Consider the following 25681-nt stretch of genomic DNA (forward strand, 5'->3'; position numbering starts at 1 on the left):
CCACCTTACACTTTCACTGCAGTACTGCTGATTGTCATTGTGCTTAGTTGCCTATTTGTAGCATATATGGTTGGAGGGTCCAATCTGCCCTCTGAACCTAAATTTCTCTTCACCGGATTTGATCAGGCTTGCTGTTGCATGGCTTACACTTGCACTGTCAACAGTCTAGTGGATGATTATGTTTTATGTCCAAATCCCCATTTAATGGTCTCTGGCACATACCTATCATAAGTTTTGCTCCCTTTGGTATGACTGTCACACAGTTTGCAACATCTTAGCATTGCTTTGCATAGTGGTACATAATGTATTCTTGAGTTGCACCATGTCTGGTATGCATCCCTACATTGTTTATCATCTTTCTTTCACCTGTGTTGTACAGTCAATATGCATGCTGTCTGTGTACCTTTCTTAGCAAACATTGTCTGACATGGCTTGTGATACTTGGTATAGGTTTGTACCCACACTTTTCCCCATCTCCTCTTTCTGTGCCTTTTCCATCTCTTCTATTCTGAAAAAGCAAAAATGGGTGGCTATTCCACCAAAAAATTGCTCATACCCCCTCTAACTCTCTCTTTGACTTTCTTGTCCCAGCATCCTTCTTGTGTCCCCCCCCCCCCTCATTTTTACCCTTTGTCTGCTTTTTTATTTGCTTATTTCCTTGGGTGTGTGGTTTACTTGTGTTTCCCACACATGTCCCGCATGCATTGTTAGTATTGGCAATATGGCCATGACTACTAATTTGCCTTAATTGACAAATTTATTTGTTAGAATTGTTGTGGATTATGACTTATTCTGTAAATGATAATGGGTGTGTTCACTTGTCCATCTGCAATTTACAGTAATAACCATAATATAGTGCAGATGTTTGTCACTTTTTGGGACTATTGCTGATGCACATTTGTCTTCGACAATGGTTTTCACATATTACCATCATGCTCCATTGAGTTTGTATCTCTTCCACACACTTACCTTGGTAATACTCATATGATTTTTCATTGTGATATGATTTTTCTATACCTTCTTCTAGTTGTGCTGATGTCACATATTATTTGTTGTGTCTGCATTTCAGTGAGTTATGCTCACTAGTCTGAGGTACGTTTGCATATAACTTGTTTCCTTCAAATTGTGTGTGGAACATGGCACTATCTGCCAAGTTCTGTGCAGTTTATGGAATCTGACCATATGTATTTACTTTAACATTGTGTTGTAAACTTCTGCTGTACTTTATTTGTATATTTGTACATTTTTAAGTATTTATTGGCTATGCTGATTACAAGTTACTTTGTCCCAAGCATGACCCACCTCAATTTTCCTGACAGCATAAGAAAATTGTATTGTTTGAATAAGTTAACCAATGTAAGCTAAGATGGCAGAGAAGCTGTTTGACTCGATATTAATTATTTGTGTAATCTTCTTGAAAACATGATCAGTTTCAAAAATTAATATACAACTTAGGGATGTATAATGGTTCTAAATACCAAATGTGTAAAACAGTTACAGGTACGTGATGCAATATTAAGGCAGCATCTGTTATGCCAGTCAAGGGAATGCATATATGACTTTTTATTAATTGTACAATCCAAGTTAATTACAGCTGTCATCTGTATGGGTTGCAGGTCTGCATGATAAATTGCAGCTGCTGGAAATCATTTATTCGGGGCCACATATCTATCCTCTTTTATTTTTTCATTTCATGTTGATTGACATTTGAAAAGTTACACAAGGCATTCTAATGTCTAAAAGATCGTTCTGAACAATGCAAAAATGCATAAGCCATTTTGAACAAGAATGCTGAAAAGCTCCTATGGTATTTTATTTAACAGCAATATTGTTCTATTTTCTTATTTTACTTTAAGCAGTATTTAGTAGAATTACAATATAAAATAGAAATTTAAGATGACTTACTGAATAAACTTCACAATTTGTAATGGAATGCTTTTAAAGTGACAGTGATTTTAATTATTAAGTAATTTTTAATAAAAAGACAGTAATGCATTCTTATAAGTTAAATGTAAATATTTAAATAATGCAGAATAATTATAACTGTATACCGTTTCACATTATTATTGCCTGTAATATTTCCATGCTTTGAGATATCAATGTGGAAGAAACAAAAGACAAGAAATAAAATAAGTCATTAAAAGTAATGGAATAGAGACACACACACACACACACACACACACACACACACACACACACACACACACACACACACACACACACACACACACACGCACATGCTCATGGCACACACACACACACACACACACACACACACACACACACACACACACACACACACACACACACACAATGCCAAACAAAAATGCATTTATTAACACTTTTCAGATACCTGACAAGCTAAACAAAAATTTGTAGAGTACTACACCTTCAAAGATTAAAAAATGGTTTGTAACCCTAGTTCATGAATTTGGGGATGCAAACTGATTTTTTTGTACTTGAAGGTATATTCTATGGAATCATTCCTCTGAAACAGCATGTGAAAATTCACCCATCTTCCCTTTATATAATAAAGTCTGTTACGAAAGGAGATGCTGCCAGCCCAGCTATCTGGAATTTTGTAAATAATTATATGTCAGTTGTGAATATGAACATGATTCATACAAGATGTTTGTGTTACAAATGTATTAGAACTGTATGTCATGGGTATATCAAACTGCTTGAAAGTATTTGCAAAGTGCTTGAAATGTAACCACAACATGCCCTACTGGAATAAAAGAGAAATATACCAGCACTATTATAATTGTGTAGATGTATGTATTTTTACATTGGAAACTGGAATACAGAAGGTTAACTTTAGAAAAATAGCTGAAATTAAATTACTTTATGGCCAGGCCATAAAAAGATGTTGGGAGGAATTTAATAAAACCTACATGGACTTTTTTCTCATGTAGGCATCATGGCAGACTGCTTTTATGAAAGTAAGGAAGTGTGTGATCCAGTAAACAGGGCTGAGTGGTGCGCACAAGCACACCAACATGGAAGTATCCATGGCATAGAAATCACTTCATAAGCAGGTGAACTGCATACAAATGAGGCTGATAGAGCAATCCTGTAAGCAGATAGACAGTCCTGCAGACCCTGTGTTGGTGTCTGTAGTGTACACGGAAAAATTCTGTGTACAGGATATAAAACAGACAACAGGGGCTGCAAAGTGCATTTAGAGGGACAGAAATACCATAACAGAGAAAGATATGTGCAAACGTATCCACTGTGTGCCCAAAACCATATGGAAGATAATTTAAAATAATCTTTTTTTTAACAATCAGTCCACTTTTGTGCGGCGCACCGCATTGCGCAAACATGACTTTATGAAAAATAAAAATTAAAAAGAGTATAAAAATGTAATTTATTAGTATGTGACAATAATGTATGATAAGACCTTATGTGGAGTATCTTCATTTCTGGAATAGTGCTGTTGTGAATGAGGCAGGGCCTGAAACTGTGTAGTTTCCGGGTTATGTGCACAGATCCCTATGCAAATGAGGTGGAGCTACTGAATAGCACAAATAGGTAAATGTGTCCACATAACCCATCTGTGTAGGCACAGAACCATTTTAGTATCCAGAGAAGAAGTAGCTGACATCAAGGAGGGGTGTCTGCAGAACTGTAAGCTCATTGGAGCTCAGCGGCAGTTTGCACAGCACAGTGCTCTGCTGAGTGGGGGGGGGTGCGTCCAGTGACTGCTAAGCTTTGTTTACCTCCAGGGTGTGTGTTTCCATGCATTTACATATGTTTGCGTGGCACGCGGCTGTGGTGAGCATGACCATCCATCATGACCATCCATGAGGGTGTGTCCACTGACTGCAGAGCATTGTTTATATTTTTGGTAAGTGTTTATGTGGCATGCTACCGTGCTGAGTGAAAATGTCTGGCAAAAAAAAGTGTCTAAGAAAGGCAAATGATATATTAATCATTGATGACCCCTATTTCACTTAAACTAGTGCCATTAACTGTCCTTAATGGTGTACTTGCCAGGTGGAATGCATCATAGGTAGCCAAACACACAGGCTACACCTACAGCAGAGAACTATAAAGGTTGCATACACCCTACAATCTAATTTCACCTTGATACTCTGCACCAATGAAGTACAGACTTGGAATTTTTTTCTGAAGGAATGGTAGGGGCTGTTGCAGGTTTGCTACATCTGTATGTGCTAGATGAGGTCAGTGCTGCTACTGCTGATGCTGACAATAGACCTTGACTGTGAAGGAGAAGAGTGTTCAGGCCCAGGGTAACCTTCCAGAAGCTATATGAGCTGGAGATTGTCGAGAGCTACAGGGTGGACAGGGACATACTACAACAACTCACTGAGCTCTGCCACCCTCAACTTCGACCCAGAGCCAAAAGAGGGGAACCCATCCCAGTGGAAACAAAGGTATGTGTACCTCTTAGGCTACTAGCTACAAGTACTTTACAAAGACAAACTGGGTACATGATGGGGGTCTTGCAGGCATCACCATCCAGGGTACTCCATCAGTTTCTGGATGCCATGCTATCACATGCCAGTGAGCACATTTATTTTCCCCACATCGCTGAAGAGAGAGCCAGCAGTATACAACACTTTTACCATGTAGCACACTACCCTGAGGTCCTGGGTGCCACAGATTGCACTCATGTACACATCAAGACATCACCCAGTGAGGAGGGTAGAATCTACATCAACTGCAAGGGGTATCATTCCATCAGATGCCAAGTTTGGGTGCAATTGCCAGGGCAATATCATAAATGTGTGTGCTGGCAGCCCTGGCAATTATCACAACTCCCTTATGTATCTCGCATGCATCACAGTTGTAACAGATGTTTGCTAATTAGAAGATCCCATTACTGAGAGATGATGGCTATGTACTAGAACCCTGGATGATGACACCCATCAGAAATGCACACACACCCACCAAAGGAAACCATAATGAGGCACACATGCAAACTAGGGGCATCATAGACCATGTGTTTTGGCTGCTGAAGTCACGGTTCTGGTGCCTCAGTATATCTGGTGGAACCCTACAGTGCTCTCCAGCCACATGTCCACAGATGTTCACAGTATGTGCCATACTACACAGTATGATTCTATGGAAGCAGCTGCAGCAGGATCAGCAAAAGGAAGGGATACACAGCCCCCCATGAGTGCCTAGGTTCCACAGTCACACCCACAGGGGACTCAGGGGAGGAACCCCCTGAGGATGTCCCTTTAGACAAATGTAGGCATGCCCAGTATACCCTGGCCTTGGCCGAGAGACAACGCATAGCACACGTACCGACAATCTAGGGCCCTAGGGGCTGACACTTTACTCCAACTTGCATACATATAGTAAAAATGATGCCAGCCCGCCCACACAACCTGTACCTAATCATGTATTGGCTGTGTACTGAGTGAGACACATAAATGGATCACTTTGAAATAAACCAGAAAAGCACAGAACACCACTGTGATATAGAATTAAATTAATAAACTTTAATAAAAAACAATGAAAAATAAAAAGTTAAGTGCTTTCATCCAGTACAATCAAGGACTTCTCCAGAACAAGGCTTATTAAGTTAACAACGATTTAAATAGCAAATTACAAGATGACATAATCACATCAATTAATTTCTAGCCATCATTTAGAACAATACTAATCAAATACAACAACTAAATGTATTCATTTATATGAAAAAAGTTTAACAATCTAAAGGACCTCAATAATAACAGAAAAATGACTAGACAGTATCTACAATTTCAATTGTTTCAGTTTTAAAATATTATTTATACAAGTCATTTGATTAAAACCGGGAATGTTATCAGTGGCAGTAGCCAACTGCCATTTCAGTTCAAGAGTCTCTAATTTCAATTTCCATGGGCCGCCCTTTCAGATCCAAATGTATGGAATCAAGTACCCAGAATTTAAGAACAATGTTCTGTGTTTTCCATAACATGCCTCCTCAATGCACTTTTTCCATTTCCTGTACCAATGTCATATATGTGCTCATAAATGTGTTCTTTATTTTTTCTTTTCATTTTTCCTCTATAAAACAGCACATAACTGATACTTGGCAACATAAATTACCCTTCTGGAGGTGCAATTATAATAGGCAATCACATTAACCCTCTCTTTTTCATTCAAACAAATTTTATCTCCTAAAATATTTGCATTGTACACATTCACCACATTTAAAGGTGCCCTTATTGAAAACTCCTGTTATAACCCAATTTCATAATACTATTAGATTCCAACATGCATTTGAAATCTCTATCAGTTTTATGTACAATGTTTGCATAATTTCCTAGTAGGTTAACTGGATCTTCATCCACTCTAAAAAAGATTCCAATTTTGAAACAAAATGTTCCTAATTTGTTTCCCAACAACATTTAAGTAGTGATAATAACTTTCCTTAACTCTTTTCCATTATTACCACTCTAAACATTTGGATACACCCCAGAAGTGGTTTATATTGTCCATCTTCTCTTTTTCTCATCACTTCCATCATTATAACAGCTACCAACTCACATGGATAACCTCTGGACAAGAATATGCTTTTCAATTTTTATATTTCATCAAAGAAAATCTCTAAATTAGAAGTTGTCTTAGTGTTTGAATAAGTTGCCTTCCTATAAATACTGGACACAAACTTTTTTTTCTAGTTTTATCTTTTTACCAATAGAGCATCCAAAAATTGATCTTCTCTGATGACTGATTAGATGTAAAATTTAAAAATTCAGTAGTATTGTGCAGAAAATTTAATTTACAGAAATCTTGTAGCTCTTCAATACTTCCTGTCCAAAATATGCACATATTGTCAGGAAATCTACAACACAGGTTGAATTTCATTTTAAATCAGAATGTAATGCATCATTTTCTTCCAGATAGGGCATCACTGTATTGGAGTAAACTGGGGAGTACATTGCACCCATTGCTATGTCAGTCTTCTGATGATAAAATGAGTTGTTTGAAAAAATGTGCTTAGGTCACATTAGAAATGTGATGACCCAAAACAAAAATACAAAATTCAGTTGCAATTTAAATTGGGAAAAATCAACGTTACTAAATCAGATTTGCAATGATAGGAGTATCAGAGTAATGAAACCAAATTAATGTGGGGGACTTGTGGTATGGAATACTCTTGATTATATAAATATAATGGAGAAGTTGTGTAGTGGTAACATGTACCAGGAAGTATCCATCAATGAAGTAAATATTTCATATGCTAAAATTGATAGCCAGTTGTATGAGTTTTTGATGGATGGGATAATAGGGATTTATAAAAGGTTTTATTGAATATGCAACATAACATTCCTGGAATTTTTGGAATGCATAAGATCCACAAGGGTCTCATTGACCCATCTGTAAGATGCATTGTTAATGCCATCAATTCTAAAACCTATCCTCTGTTTTTTTTTTTGTTGAAAATTCTTTATAATAAACATATGTATGTGGTAAAGGATTCCTGGGACTTTTTAATGCTTTATTCCCCATCCCTGTATATGAATAATCTCAGTTTTCTAACAATAGATGTGAAAGATGTGTTTACTGTGATTTCCCGTGACTTAGGAGCCCAGTGGGTAGGAAAATATTTGAATAAGTATACCAACTGGGATAACCTTGTGATTTATAAAATAGACACTTTGTTACAAATGATATTATACAATATCTTTGCTTATTTTGAAGGAAATTTTTATCATCAGAAGATTGGCATTGTAATGAGTTCAGAGTCCACCCCAGTCTGCATTAATATAGTGATGGCCTATTTGGAAGAAAATTATGTATTTAATTCTGATTTTAAAATGAAATTCAACCTGTATTATAGATTTCTTGATAATATATGTATATTTTGGACAGGAAGTACTGAAAAGCTGCTTGTTTTTTTTTTTTTTTTTTTTTTTTTTTTTTTGTAATTTTCTGGACAATACTACTGATTTTTTTAAAAAAATTACATCTAATCAGTCATCAGAGAAGATCGACATTTTGGATATTCTATTGGTTAAAGATAAAACTAGAAAAAAACTTTGTGCCCAGTATTTTAGGAAGACCAGTTATTCAAGCACTATGTTACATTTTTCCATCTGTCACCCTTACAATCAGAAAAAAGCCATTGTAAACGGACAAATGGTAAGAGCAGCTAGGATAGCTTTCAGTTTGGAGATTTTCTTTGATGAAATACAAAAATTGAAAGGTTTGTTCTTGTCCAAAGGTTATCCCTGTGAGATGGTAACTGTTATAATGACAGAAGTGGTGAGGAAAAGAGAAGATGGGCAATATAAACTATTTCTGTGGTGTATGCCAAATGTTCAGAGTGTTGATAATGGAAAATAATTAAGGAAAGCTTTTACTGCTATATATAAAGCTGATTGGAAACAAATTAGGAACATTTTGTTTCAAAACTGGAATGTTTTTCGAGTGGATGAAGATCTGATTCACCTACTGGGGAATGACACAAAAATGTATTTAAAAGGGACTGACATTTCAAAGACGTGTTGAAATCCAATAGTTTTAAGAAATTGGGTTATATTAGGGGGTTGTATAAAAGCACCTTTAAATGTTGTGCATGTGTATAATACAGATATATATTTAGAATGAGATAGAATTTGTTTGAATGAGAAAGAGTGAGTTAATAAGAATGTCTGTCACAATTGCACTTTCAGAAGGGTAATTAATGTTGCCAAGGGTCAGTTATCTGCTGTTTTTATATCGGCAAAAGGGAGAAAAATTTTAAAGAATGAATTTATGAGTGCATATATGATATTGGTAAAAGAAATTGAAAAAGTGCATTGGGGAGGCAAAACCCAGAACATTTTTTTCATGTTCTTGGTACTTGATTGCATACATTTGGATATGAGAAGGGGGATATGAAAATTGAAATTAGATGCTCTTAAACTCAGTTGGCAGTTGGCTACTGTCGCTGATAAATTTCCTACTCTTAATGAAACTATTTGTATAGATAGTGTTTTAAAATTGAAACATTTGAAATTGTAGATACTGTTTAGGTATTTTACTATATCACTAAGGTCCTTCAGACTTTTACACTTTTCATATAAATGAATGCATGTAGTTTTTGAATTTTGTTAGTATTGTTTAAATGTTGGCTCGGAATTAATTGAGGAGATGATGTCATCTTGTAATTTGGTATTTAAATCCGTGTTAACCTAGTAAGCCTCATTCTGAAGAAGTCCTTGAGTGTCTTGGATGAAAGCACTTAACTTTTTATGTATCATTGGCATTTATTAAAGTTTATTCTTTTAATTCTATAGCACAGTGATGTTCTTTGCTTCTACAGTTTATTTCATAGTGATCCATTTATGTGCCTTGCATTCCATTAATAGGAGCTTGCTTTTTGGTTGTCTGGTCTATTGCAGATTTGCACAGACAACTGTTGGATTAATTCTCACATAACTAATACATCACATGCATAACAGTTTGTTACTGTACAGGGTGCATGACTTATATATATATATGTATATATATATATATATATATATATATATATATATATATATATATATATATATATATATATATATATATATATATATATATATTATTGTGCATATTGCTGTTTTTCTTTTACTGTTAAGGCTCTGTTTGGAATATGCAAGGATTTACAGTTGTAGTCATGTTACAAAGTGGGACTCATTCTAGTCCACCCATCCATGGATGACATGCATGACCACTTACTGCAAAGTCAGGCTTTTAGTATTATGGAAGAGACTAGGACTATGACAATGATGATGAGGGACTAGGACAAGCACATACTGTCATTCCAGCTTACTGACTGAGATGACATCCTCCACCACACCAGCCAGATGACCTGAAGGATGAGATCTGTGATGTCATCAGCAATGTGTTCCAGACAGACATGAGAGATATGATGCAAGGTTTCTTTCAGGAGATAGCATAGTCCATCAGATTGCATGTGAAATCATTCAGGAAGTTTGATCCCATCAGAGATGGCCCACTGAATCATAAGTATTGTCTATGTGATACATTCATGTAATGTTGCCAACATGGTGTGTTCCTACTAGGCTATTGTGCATTATTAGGCAAGCATTTGTGTACAAATCACATGCCACGGTCATGCTTATAGAATTTACCTTAAGATACATGCTTAACAATTCTGTTGTGTGGGACAGTATATTATTAATGACTTCTTACAGTTGTTAAAATATGGCAGTGCACTTACCACCATGGTGCCATGTGCTCATCTGATGCTGTTTGTATGGGGCAATGCATTATTAATGACTTCTGACAGTTGCTAAAATATGACACTGCCATTATCACCATGGTGTCATGTGCTCATCAGATGTAGACAGTGTTACTGATGGCAGGATAGGTACTCCTGCACTCTTCTGTATGCAGTGCACTCTATCAATGTTAATTCAGATGTAGTCTGCCCTTGTATGTGACAGATGTAGCTAACACAGTTGGCATTCTGCCAGCGTAACACATGTATCTTGCTGTCAGTAATCATGGGAATACATGGATATTTTACCCCTTGAACAAATGTAACACATTACACGTTATGTTTGATAACTTTCTACAACATACCACTCTAGTGCCATTCTCTTGAGACTACATTCAAGCAAATGATCTATCTGTGCATATTTTGTACATGCTGAGTCCCCTTTTTTTGATATGCCTGTTGACATACATAGACTATTACTGTCTTTGCTTCAATAGAGACCTTGGTGTGTCAGGAGGTCCCATTAGCACTATCACTCATGTGTTATGCTTAATGATCATTTGTGTGCCATGCAGCACACTGCTTTATTTTACTGATGTAATAGATGCATCTGGTAGTCATGTTTCCATAACTTGTAGCATTGCCAGATGGCATTACTGTCATGGATTGAAATGTCCCATTGTCTCTTTGAATTCCATGTTGTGACTGCCAGAAGAACTGAGTAACCATATCATGAAGCCTTCTTAGTTTGGTAAACAATGCTGTTGTTGTTCATACAGCTGATATTCTAACACGTGTATACCTTGGTTATATATTACATGTCAGCATATATATCCAATTGTTATTATGTATAATATGGCCGTTTGTATTTTTTTGGCTGTATAACTGGATGCCTCTAATACTGCAAGCACACTAGTCACCCTTTGGAAGGCTATAGTGTTTATGAGTCCTTCACCAACAAACAGTGTGCCGTAGTTGCATACAAATGACTATCCTTTGATGATTCTTATACATTTACATGCTCTGCTTTTATCACTTTCTGTGAGTTCTCCACCTGTCATCTTATGTTTGTAAGGCAGTATATATGGGTATGTGGTATTGAACCCTACTTTCATTATGTAGCCATACACATTACTGCATTGTTTGTGTCATTTGTACATGTATATTTTTAGCCATCACAAATGCACACTGCACATGTATCAGACATTAGCCATTTACTTGAATGTACCTTGCAGGCACTTGTAATCTGTCTTGTGTTGGGGACATGTGCATGTGCACTATGTTTTCTTATCAATGTTTGTCCTGCTTTTCTCTGTGCCAGGTTTATCATGCATGCATTTCCTTACTTCTGTGAACATATGTTGTCCTTCTACATTCCCCCTCATAGCTTTGGCTTCTTTGTTTCACATATAAATGGCATTGGTATATGTGCATGTGCACCTTCATGTAATGTACCATATTCACAATGTAGGATTACTGGGACAATATGACATCATCCAATCATGTTAGCATATCATACATATTAAAGACATATACACACAAGGTGATAGTAAATGAATAGATTACATATGTGTTCATTTATTACTTGTGTGGTGTGCATTACCCAGACATTTGTGTACTTCCTGAATCACTATGTATGCACAGGCTTACAATCCTTACTTATTGTTATTCATACTCTGTTTCCTATTGTATGTCATGTGATTCCTGTGGGCATGTGGCATGAGCCTTTTTCATGTTTGGCTTGTGTGATATAATTGCATGTCACACATCTATGTTGCATACCTGAACACACTCTGTGTTGCCTCTGGCAAGTAATGTCTTTATACCTGGATCTGATTTCTCCTGTCCTAGTTGTGTGTATACTTCTTGGTTTATTATGCACCCACCTTACACTTTCACTGCAGTACTGCTGATTGTCATTGTGCTTAGTTGCTTATGGTTGGAGGGTCCAATCTGCCCTCTGAACCTAAATTTCTCTTCACTGGATTTGATCAGGCTTGCTGTTGCATGGCTTACACTTGCACTGTCAACAGTCTAGTGGATGATTATGTTTTATGTCCAAATCCCCATTTAATGTTCTCTGACACATACCTACCATAAGTTTTGCTCCCTTTGGTATGACTGTCACACAGTTTGCAACATCTTAGCATTGCTTTGCATATTGGTACATAATGTATTCTTGAGTTGCACCATGTCTGGTATGCATCCCTACATTGTTTATCATCTTTCTTTCACCTGTGTTGTACAGTCAATATGCATGCTGTCTGTGTACCTTTCTTAGCAAACATTGTCTGACATGGCTTGTGATACTTGATATAGGTTTGTACCCACACTTTTCCCCATCTCCTCTTTCTGTGCCTTTTCCATCTCTTCTATTCTGAAAAAGCAAAAATGGGTGGCTATTCCACCAAAAAATTGCTCATACCCCTCTAACTCTCTCTTTGACTTTCTTGTCCCAGCATCCTTCTTGTGTCCTCCCCCCTCATTTTTACCCTTTGTCTGCTTTTTTATTTGCCTATTTCCTTGGGTGTGTGGTTTACTTGTGTTTCCCACACATGTCCCGCATGCATTGTTAGTATTGGCAATATGGCCATGACTACTAATTTGCCTTAATTGACAAATTTATTTGTTAGAATTGTTGTGGATTATGACTTATTCTGTAAATGATAACGGGTGTGTTCACTTGTCCATCTGCAATTTACAGTAATACCCATAATATAGTGCAGATGTTTGTCACTTTTTGGGACTATTGCTGATGCACATTTGTCTTCGACAATGGTTTTCACATATTACCATCATGCTCCATTGAGTTTGTATCTCTTCCACACACTTACCTTGGTAATACTCATATGATTTTTCATTGTGATATGATTTTTCTATACCTTCTTCTAGTTGTGCTGATGTCACATATTATTTGTTGTGCCTGCATTTCAGTGAAATATGCTCACTAGTCTGAGGTATGTTTGCGTATAACTTGTTTGCTTCAAATTGTGTGTGGAACATGGCACGATCTGCCAAGTTCTGTGCAGTTTATGGAATCTGACCATATGTATTTACTTTAACATTGTGTTGTAAACTTCTGCTGTACTTTATTTGTATATTTGTATATTTTTAAGTATTTATTGGCTATGCTGATTACAAGTTTCTTTGTCCCAAGCATGACCCACCTCAATTTTCCTGACAGCATAAGAAAATTGTATTGTTTGAATAAGTTAACCAATGTAAGCTAAGATGGCAGAGAAGCTGTTTGACTCGATATTAATTATTTGTGTAATCTTCTTGAAAACATGATCAGTTTCAAAAATTAATATACAACTTAGGGATGTATAATGGTTCTAAATACCAAATGTGTAAAACAGTTACAGGTACGTGATGCAATATTAAGGCAGCATCTGTTATGCCAGTCAAGGGAATGCATATATGACTTTTTATTAATTGTACAATCCAAGTTAATTACAGCTGTCATCTGTATGGGTTGCAGGTCTGCATGATAAATTGCAGCTGCTGGAAATCATTTATTCGGGGCCACATATCTATCCTCTTTTATTTTTTCATTTCACGTTGATTGACATTTGAAAAGTTACACTAGGCATTCTTATGTCTAAAAGATCATTCTGAACAATGCAAAAATGCACAAGCCATTTTGAACAAGAATGCTGAAAAGCTCCTATAGTATTTTATTTAACAGCAATATTGTTCTATTTTCTTATTTTACTATAAGCAGTATTTAGTAGAATTACAATATAAAATAGAAATTTAAGATGACTTACTGAATAAACTTCACAATTTGTAATGGAATGCTTTTAAAGTGACAGTGATTTTAATTATTAAGTAATTTTTAACAAAAAGACAGTAATGCATTCTTATAAGTTAAATGTAAATATTTAAATAATGCAGAATAATTATAACTGTATACCGTTTCACATTATTATTGCCTGTAATATTTCCATGCTTTGAGATATCAATGTGGAAGAAACAAAAGACAAGAAATAAAATAAGTCATTAAAAGTAATGGAATAGAGACACACACACACACACACACACACACACACACACACACACACACACACACACACACACACACACACACACACACACGCACATGCTCATGGCACACACACACACACACACACACACACACACACACACACACACACACACACACACACACATACGCACACACACACACACAATGCCAAACAAAAATGCATTTATTAACACTTTTCAGACACCTGACAAGCTAAACAAAAATTTGTAGAGTACTACACCCTCAAATATGAAAAAATGGTTTGTAACCCTATTTCATGAATTTGGGGATGCAAACTGATTTTTTTTGTACTTGAAGGTATATTCTATGGAATCATTCCTCTGAAACAGCATGTGAAAATTCACGTATCTTCCCTTTATATAATAAAGTCTGTTACGAAAGGAGATACTGCCAGCCCAGCTATCTGGAATTTTGTAAATAATTATATGTCAGTTGTGAATATGAACATGATGCATACAAGATGTTTGTGTTACAAATGTATTAGAACTGTATGTCATGGGTATATCAAACTGCTTGAAAGTATTTGCAAAGTGCTTGAAATATAACCACAACATGCCCTACTGGAATAAAAGGGAAATATACCAGCACTATTATAACTGTGTAGATGTATGTATTTTTACAGTGGAAGCTGGAATACAGAAGGTTAACTTTAGAAAAATAGCTGAAATTAAATTACTTTATGGCCAGGCCATAAAAAGATGTTGGGAGGAATTTAATAAAACCTATATGGACTTTTTTTCTCATGTAGGCATCATGGCAGACTGCTTTTATGAAAGTAAGCAAGTGTGTGATCCAGTAAACAGGGCTGAGTGGTGCACACAAGCACACCAACATGGAAGTATCCATGGCATAGAAATCACTTCATAAGCAGGTGAACTGCATACAAATGAGGTTGGTAGAGCAATCCTGTAAGCAGATAGACAGTCCTGCAGACCCTGTGTTGGTGTCTGTAGTGTACACGGAAAAATTCTGTGTACAGGATATAAAACAGACAACAGGGGCTGCAAAGTGCATTTAGAGGGACAGAAATACCATAACAGAGAAAGATATGTGCAAAAGTATCCACTGTGTGCCCAAAACTATATGGAAGATAATTTAAAATAATCTTTTTTTTAACAATCAGTCCACTTTTGTGCGGCGCACCGCAGTGCGCAAACATGACTTTATGAAAAATAAAAATTAAAAAGAGTATAAAAATGTAATTTATTAGTATGTGACAATAATGTATGATAAGATCTTATGTGGAGTATCTTCATTTCTGGAATAGTGCTGTTGTGAATGAGGCAGGGCCTGAAACTGTGTAGTTTCCGGGTTATGTGCACAGATCCCTATGCAAATGAGATGGAGCTACTGAATAGCACAAATAGGCAAATGTGTCCACATAACCCATCTGTGTAGGCACAGAACCATTTTAGTATCCAGAGAAGAAGTAGCTGACATCAAGGAAGGGTGTCTGCAGAACTGTAAGCTCATTGGAGCTCAGCGGCAGTTTGCACAGCACAGTGCTCTGCTGAGTGGGGGGGGGTGCGTCCAGTGACTGCTAAGCTTTGTTTACCTCCAGGGTGTGTGTTTCCATGCATTTACATATGTTTGCGTGGCACGCTGCTGTGGTGAGCATGACCATCCATCATGACCATCCATGAGGGTGTGTCCACTGACTGCAGAGCATTGTTTATATTTTTGGTAAGTGTTTGTGTGGCATGCTACAGTGCTGAGTGAAAACGTCTGGCAAAAAAAAGTGTCTAAGAAAGGCAAATGATATATTAATCATTGATGACCCCTATTTCACTTAAACTAGGGCCATTAACTGTCCTTAATGGTGTACTTGCCAGGTGGAATGCATCATAGGTAGCCAAACACACAGGCTACACCTACAGCAGAGAACTATAAAGGTTGCATACACCCTACAATCTGATTTCACCTTGATACTCTGCACCAATGAAGTACAGACTTGGAATTTTTTTCTGAAGGAATGGTAGGGGCTGTTGCAGGTTTGCTACATCTGTATGTGCTAGATGAGGTCAGTGCTGCTACTGCTGATGCTGACAATAGACCTTGACTGTGAAGGAGAAGAGTGTTCAGGCCCAGGGTAACCTTCCAGAAGCTATATGAGCTGGAGATTGTAGAGAGCTACAGGGTGGACAGGGACATACTACAACAACTCACTGAGCTCTACCACCCTCAACTTCGACCCAGAGCCAAAAGAGGGGAACCCATCCCAGTGGAAACAAAGGTATGTGTACCTCTTAGGCTACTAGCTACAAGTACTTTACAAAGACAAACTGGGGACATGATGGGGGTCTTGCAGGCATCACCATCCAGGGTACTCCACCAGTTTCTGGATGCCATGCTATCACATGCCAGTGAGCACATTTATTTTCCCCACATCGCTGAGGAGAGAGCCAGCAGTATACAACACTTTTACCATGTAGCACACTACCCTGAGGTCCTGGGTGCCACAGATTGCACTCATGTACACATCAAGACATCACCCAGTGAGGAGGGTAGAATCTACATCAACTGCAAGGGGTATCATTCCATCAGCTGCCAAGTTTGGGTGCAATTGCCAGGGCAATATCATAAATGTGTGTGCTGGCAGCCCTGGCAATTATCACAACTCCCATATGTATCTCGCATGCATCACAGTTGTAACAGATGTTTGCTAGGTAGGAGATCCCATTACTGAGAGATGATGGCTATGTACTAGAACCCTGGATGATGACACCCATCAGAAATGCACACACACCCACCAAAGGAAACCATAATGAGGCACACATGCAAACTAGGGACATCATAGACCATGTGTTTTGGCTGCTGAAGTCACGGTTCTGGTGCCTCAGTATATCTGGTGGAACCCTACAGTGCTCTCCAGCCACATGTCCACAGATGTTCACAGTATGTGCCATACTACACAGTATGATTCTATGGAAGCAGCTGCAGCAGGATCAGCAAAAGGAAGGGATACACAGCCCCCCATGAGTGCCTAGGTTCCACAGTCACACCCACAGGGGACTCAGGGGAGGAACCCCCTGAGGATGTCCCTTTAGACAGATGTAGGCATGCCCAGTATACCCTGGCCTTGGCCGAGAGACAACGCATAGCACACGTACCGACAACCTAGGGCCCTAGGGGCTGACACTTTACTCCAACTTGCATACATATAGTAAAAATGATGCCAGCCCGCCCACACAACCTGTACCTAATCATGTATTGGCTGTGTACTGAGTGCATCAGACAGAGTCAGGCCCGAACTAAAGGTCTGACAATTGCTGCATTTGCAAGGTAAGTTATTCACCTATACACCACTTGTAAGGGGTATTAGAATATGGTAGCATATGTATGGACCTTCTGCATGTATGCAAGGGAATATAGTGGGCTACTGGACTACTTGCAGAGTTCTAAGAGCCACTTGGGACAATAGATATTTTTTCTAATAGTATGTGCTCCATAATATTCAATGGGCTGCATGGCTGGAATATCCACTACATTATTCAAGTGAGATGGCAAACAGTGGTGTTACAGGACAGTCACATGACTGTCTATGCCAGCAGACCATGGGCTGGTCATTTCCACCTCCAACACATCAGTGTTCCCATACAACTGCTGTAACAGTAAGTCTGCAATGATAGAACCTGGCCACACACTGTATTTCCCATGTAATGCAGGGGTGACTATGTATGTCCACATGCTGTTGATAGTGTGAGGAATGCAACCTTTCTCTCTCTGGTAGCTGGTGTGCCTCAGTGGGGTAGGGAAATTAGTATGGGTGATGGTGTTGATGTTTCAAATCTGGCAGCATCTACATCTTTTGCATGTAAGGTACTCCTATGGTGGTATACCCACAAACTGTCAAACCCCTCAGTCTGTTACTGCATAAAAGCTGGACAAAGCCAGAGAGAATGAGAGGACAAAGGGCCAAAACTACAGACAGACATTACACATGCTCCAATTAACCTAAAAGGTGACTAGTATAACAGCAGGTTGGAAAAGAACAGATTAGCTGCAGGATGTAAAGGCCATCACTTAAATGTGTCGGTAGTTACTACAATTCAGTGACTGTGTTTTAAAATATTTTACTGGAAAGCCAAAAATGTATGAGGAAATGACCAGACAAATGGGGTGAAATGCTGGACAGTCTGCAAAAACATGTACAGTGAGAAATATGCAAGCTGTCACCCTGTGTGTGGTGTTATATCTTGTATCCCAGTCACATATTAAGTACAGCACACAGCTGGGAAATGCCCTTGACAATATCAAGGAATTGCTGTACTGTGGAAACAGGTGCATCAGCCTATGTCTGCAGCACACAAAATCCTGTACCAGAGTACAGGGAGCTCTGGCTTGGAGTCACCTTGTAAGTACTGACAGTTTCACTGGACATGCTCCTGCACTTAGCTAACTTGAGTGTAAGTCTGTTGCCTCATCCTCACAAAGACCTGCTATGTGGAAATATGTCTGTACACACAGACAGCTATGTATACATATCTGTCTGTCCCTATCCCACTCACACATTAGTGTATCTACTAGTATGTGGCACATATGCATATGATACTAGCACTACCAGATTGCAATTCATATCATACCTTCCGGCCTCAGTTACCAGATCACAGTACAAAGGGCAGAGGTGTATCCATATTCATCAAGGATACCCACATCTCCAGGTTAGTGGCACAGCATGATGCCCCAGAGATCATCCATGCGCAACTATCAGCAGGCAAAACCACATTTCAAGTCATAGCCTGTTATAGATCGCCCACCATGTCCCAAGATGCTCACTCAGCATTCCTTGAGGAATTGGAAAATATAAAGGTCCTACCCAACACCATAAGTTTGGGTGATTTCAACTACCCTGGGATAGACTGGGAGAACTACCAAAGTTCTAACTCCTATGCCCAGCGGTTCATAGAATTTATAAATTCAAATGCCCTTGAACAACTGGTATGTTCTCCCACTAGTGGGGACAACATATTGGATTTAGTCATCACAAATATGGGCGCCCATTGTACCACACCCGTTATCACTCCCTCTCTGGTCAGATCAGTCCACAAACTGATAACCCTAGACATCTTCACCACTTCACCTCCCCAAGTCAAAGAAACCATCGTAAAAAACCTTTCGAAAGCAAACTTCAAACTATTTGCGTCAGAAGTGGAAAGCTTCACTATCCCTTTGCAGAAGGATAATGATATCCAGGATGCAGAATCCTACACCAAGGCACTTTATATACATCTTCAGGATTACATGGATCGTGCTATCCCAAATAAAACCAAGACTCCTTCCTCAAGCAAGAAGAAACCAGTCTGGTGGACCCCGGCCATAAGCAAACTATACAATAAAAGGAGGAGACTTATACAAAAAAAAGGCCAAATCTCAAGTAGAAAAATCTTCCCTGATCAGCTTTAGTAAGAAATTGAGGGCCCTCATCAAGTCAACTAAAGCCAATTTTGAAAAGAAAGTTTCCAAGGATGCCAAGGATAACCATAAGGCCTTCTATGGTTACGTCAAAAACCTAAATGGCAATGCTCAGGTCTGTTCTGAGCTAGCACAAAATAGGACAAAATACATTTGACCCCACTGACATTGCCAACATCTTGGCTGACAGGTTCAGTGCAACCCCCCCCCCCCTTCACCACCTACAGGGCCTATTACGTTTCCAGGGGATTGTGTAACTCCAATTATTACTGATACATTGGTTAATAAGGCTCTATCTAAAGCTAAAAACACTGCCTCCATGGGACCAGATGGTGTCCCGGGCTGTGTCATACACGAGCTCCAAAATGAATTAACCCCGCATCTGAATACCCTGTTCAGTCTCAGCCTCTCGACAGGATATGTGCCCATAAAATGGTGCACAGCAACGGTGGTTCCGCTGCACATGGGTGGGCCCACAACCGACCCTGGGAACTACTGACCAATAAGCCTGCCCAGTCTGATCTGTAAGGCAAAGGAACAAATCATTATGGAACTCATAAATGGAGAGGTTGGGAACCTTCAAACACTTGACCCCACACAGTTCGGATTCATCAAGGGCAGATCATGCCTCCTGAACCTGGTGGACTTCTTTGAGACTGTTACTCAGGCTATAGATAAAAGAAAGGAGGTACACACAGCTTACCATGACCTTGCTAAAGCATTTGACACCATTCCCCATTTGGGTATTATTGATAAACTCACCAACCTGGGTATAAACCCTTACGTCACAAGATGGATTGCAAACTGCCTCTCAGACAGATCCCACAAAGTAAGAGTAGCGGGATCTATGTCCAAATCCAGACCAGTAATGAGCAGTGTGCCTCAGGGCTCTGTCCTGAGGCCCCTCCTGTTTGGCATATACTTCTCAGAAGTACAGGCAAGCACTGAAGGACTGTAGCTGACCAAGTGTGTGGACGACTGCAAACTGGGTGCTATAATAGAGTCTCTGGCTGACTTGGGTATCATCCAGAAGGGCCTTAATGAGACCGATGCATGGTGCCAAAGCCATGGTCTCAAGCTAAATGCTAAAAAATGCGTAGTAATCCCCTTTGGAAAAAACAGAGTACCCGCAAACTACCACATAGAAGGTAACCCCCTGAAATCTGAAGCAGTAATAATGGATCTAGGGACCCAAGTAGATAGTCATCTTTCCTTTGATAAACATGTTGTCAGGGTGGTTAGACAATCCCTCTATGTGACCCATCTGATCACAAAAGGGTTCACATCAAGATCTAAAGATGTAGTGGTGCCCCACTACACTTCCCTCATCAGACCCATTATTGAGTACAATGCATCAATCGGAATGTACCTGGCTTGGCATCTCCAGCAGCTGGAGAGACCACAGGGGTACCTCACTAAGAGGATTACTGGCCTCAAACAGTTTCCTATGCATCACGACTGAAAAAACTAAGGCTTTTCTCTGTTACATACCGCCTTCTCAGAGGCGATCTCTGTCTAACATACAAAGCCATGTCCAACCCAGAACTGTTGAACATGCTCCATCTTAGCAAAACCAAATCCACTCAAGCTACATGCTCTAGGGATATAAACCTCAGCACAACAATGAGTAGAACATGCTGGAAGGATAGATTCCCTTTGCAAAGACTTCCCTTGCTATGGAACAAGGTCCTGATCTATATAAGACAGAGACCCTCACTATCACTCTTCAAGAGGAACCTTGATGAGTGGATGGGTAACAGAAAGTTCACACCAGGGATCATACCAACAGATCTACTAGATAGGGGCTAAGGGTACTAGCTGCTAGATCAAGGGCCTAAGGAACTAACCAAAGGGGCGGTGAATACCGCACAACATGGCTGGGCTAATATATGCCTTCGGGCAGATAGCCCAGTATCCACCTATGAACCTATAAACCTATGAACCTATACCAAGATATATATATATATATATATATATATATATATATATATATATATATATATATATATATATATATATATCAACCCTGACATACACATTTATATACCTGTATATATATTTATATATATGTGGGGATATACAAATGCCCCCGCATATCCTCGGAATGCTGAGGTTATCTGCACTTACACATCGCAACAGTTGTTTGATGGAACCAGATCAAAGCTGCAGCAGTACATGATCCACTCACCCACATACACCTGTGCCTGTAGAAGGTCACCCTGTAGACAGACACAGGTGAGTAGATGGTGTAATGTACAATGGTTGCAACACATACCTTGGACAAGCCGTATTGTTCCTGGCCACATGCCTGCCTATCTAACTGCAACCAGACACATAAGGACATACTGGTAACTGTATACACATAGCAGGGATGTTAATAGTTATCCCACTCCTAGAGCACTTGACACAATAACAGTATCAAGCAGTATCATTCTGCAGGCCACACATGCTGTCAGACACAAGGCCACTTTGCGTACTCCACAAGTACTCTGCCTGCATTCACATATGCAACAGGCATAATCTGTGGCATGTGCGATAAATACTGTAAGCTATAGTATGTAGGAGTTGATAGGCAGGTGTTCTAATCTCACATCAGCCAACTTGTTTGTATATGTGTGTGTGTGTGTGTGTGTGTGTAAATATATCCCCTTGCATCGCTATAGACATGCCCAGATGGGCTATCTCCTTGAAATTATAGCTGCTGGCCCTATATTGCCCTCCTCTACATAATCATAACTGATGTCGCCCAACTGTGTGACCTGAACACTGGATATTTGCGGATATATGAACTCCATCACCACACCCTGTAGATTTGAAAGTGCAGAAAACCCAGGTGACAAATATCAAGGGTAGCAGACCTTATCCCAAAGTATGGATGCATGATTATGCTGTCTGCCCCCATCGTCCTACATATATGCACCTAGGGAGCCATCCATGTATACTGCCATACCTTGCTGATGTCATATCTCTGCTCTGGTGTCATTCAAAGGGGAGCCAGTATTTCTCTGCCTGAGATGACATGATCGACAGACCACGATGCTTTGTCAGAGATGATTTGCACCTGTTGCCCCTGGGATTCAGGTTACTGGCTAAGGCTCTTGCCACCCCTATAGTGCCTTCTTTAGGCAAATTTTGTTTCTGGCAGGGGACCACCAGATTGGCTTCCTTTTTTGGGAGGAGAGCATCTTGGTTCCATTTGGGATGGCATGATTCATGCATGAGTGGATGTGCTTGTACAGAGCCTTAGTGTAGGATTCAGCAGTCGAACTGTCAGTTCCCGTCTACATGGGTGTCATGTAGTTTGTCACTTCTGACTTGAGTAGCATGAAGTTGGCTTTGGAGAAGTTTTTTATGGAGGTTTCCTTACTGGGGGGTGGGGGGTGGGATGTGGACGTTAAGGGTGATTAGCTTATGGTCAGACCTGACCAGTGAAGGGGTGACCATAGGTTTGGAGCATCGATTTCAAATGTTGGTAATGACCAGGTCTATTATATTGGAGCCCCTGGTGGGACTATGGATTAGTTAATCCAGGGTATTGGAATTTATGAATTCCAAGAACCATTGGACAAAGGTGTTGGTACACGAGTAGTTTTCCCAGTTAATGGCAGGGTAGTTGAAATCACCAAGAATTAGGGTGTTTGGTTGTATCTTAATATTTTCCAGTATGTTTAGAAAGGTGTAGTGATAATCTTGGGGCATGGTGGGGGATCTGTAGCAAGCTACAATTTGGACTGTAGTCTTACCTAGTGTTAGTTGCACCTGGAGAATTTCAGAGGCATTGTGTTGGGCATCTAGCCTGGTGGTGTGAATATCCTTGGTGAATATGGACTCTCCTCCACCTTTAGTGTTTCAGTCCTGGTTTGGTGACTGAAAATTGTGGTAAGAGTTGTGGCCTGGTTTTGCAGGTGTGCTCTCTGGAGCCTTGAACTAGGTCTCAGTTACTGCACAGATATCAATGTTCTCCATTTTTAGGAGTGCCTCGAGAGAGTGCATTTTGAGGTTTAGACTTCTAGCATTGAGTAGCATTACCTTCAGAATTTGCATGCTTGTACCTGTTATGGTGGTGGTTTTGACCTGCATGTTCTAAGTAGCATAACAAAAACCCATCAGAAACTTGGTCTCCTGTATAGAAACAAAAACTGACTCTCTAGTACAGCTACAATTGCTCTAGTACATGCCTACCTATTACCAACACTTCTCTACGGCTCTCAAATGCTCACCAATTTACAGACCTCTCTTATTTCTAAACTAGATTTCACTTATAACAATGTAGCTAAATTTGCGGCCAAACTACCATACTCCTCTCATCACTGCTTAGCACTCAGAAAACTGAAATGGTTAAAATTCCCCCATAACTTACTCCTCCCTCAGCTTCACATAATTCATTCTATTCTATACCAGCCCACTTTCTGCCCCAGCATAGCATCCATCATCTCCTCCTACAGCCCAGCAAGAACACTCCGGAGCTCTGACCAACATATTCTATCCATTCAGAAACCCAAGATCAACATAAGAAAAAACCTTTATAGCTATTACCCTGCTGAAAACTGGAACAAACTACCACTTGATATCCGAAACATCAGACCCAAACTCCAATTCAGAAAGGCAGTAAAAAAATCACATAAGCAAAAATAAACTATGTCAATGCTATCTCCCCCTTGACTGACCCATCTCTCTAGCCCACCCATCTCTCACCTTTCTCTTTCTTCAATGAAACCCCAACCTTCTTCCTAATCTCTCCCCTGTTCAACTCTGCAAGCCATCTTACCTAACTCACTGCCACTAACCTCTCACTCTTATAAAATCATTTCATACTATCTCCTCTTCTCCCACTATCAGCCAGAGTAATCCGTATTGATGTATAGCTTTCAACAGTAGAATGACTAAACTTAGAAACCTATACTTACCCACCTTTAACTACACAATAACCACTATTCATTGCCTCATAAATTTATCTGTATTATTTCTTTACACTCTGCACTGTACAGTAATACATGCTGATATGTACAAACTAATTACCATTCATGTTAACCTGCTTTTGTATATATCTACTTACATTTGTATGTACTGTATGTATCAATGTATCTATTGAAGGCATCAATGTTTTTATTAACTGTGCAGTTTTTCTCCCTGGATCTCCACTGAAAAAAAAGCTCTATCCCAGCTGGACCAATGTGGTTAACAAATGTCAAATAAATAAATAAATGTACTTATTTATACTAGCAGCTGCTGGACTTAACCTTTACTTCAGACAGAATTGCCAGCACTGGGGAATCCCAACCTTTGGGGAATGCAAAGGGACAGAGACATGGTTTGCAAATGACTGGATGCTTTAAATTGCTAAACCAGAGATTCTGAAAACCTTCTGCTTTGAGCAATTATTGGGGTTCATGGTATATTTGGCAAAACATGTGATCTTTCCATTTACTCAGTATGTCAAGACTTATCTGCTCCAGTTTTTATTAACTACTCTGTTATGGCATACATGTATAATAAAAATGTTGTTTGTCATTTGCTTTGCTAAAGTGGGTGGAACCAATGTATTTGCCTACGTTTATAACTTGTTCATTTTCTGGGTGAATAAAGTTTTGCAGGAAAAAATAGATTTACAGGAAATGTTGTAAACCAGTTAATTGACAGAAAATTTTCAGTCACAACAGGAACACTATAATGAGGAAAATGCTTAAGCAAGAAATATCATAACATGTGTGTTTGGGTTGCTGTAATTGCAGTTCAGGTGCCTAGATACATCTGGGGAGCCTTACAGTACAATCCCTGTATATGTTCTGAAATATTTAAAGTCTGAGCCATGCTTCTCAACATTATCCTGAGAAAACAGATTCAGCAGGAACAGCAAGGGGAAGGATCACGCATCCCAACACCACTGGCAGGGTCACCACATCCACACACAGGTGGGGAGTCAGGGGGGAATGAGCATGCATGCCAGCTTGTCAAATAAATTATTTAATAGTGTAATCTGTTGTTTAAAAGACATTTAACATTTAAGGTCGCATTCAGACCAGGAATGTGATCTGCCCTAAGGAAAA

This window comes from Protopterus annectens, chromosome 3.part1 (genome assembly GCF_019279795.1).
Source record: "Protopterus annectens isolate FY-2018-M chromosome 3.part1, PAN1.0, whole genome shotgun sequence".
Taxonomy (NCBI): Eukaryota; Metazoa; Chordata; order Ceratodontiformes; family Protopteridae; genus Protopterus; species Protopterus annectens.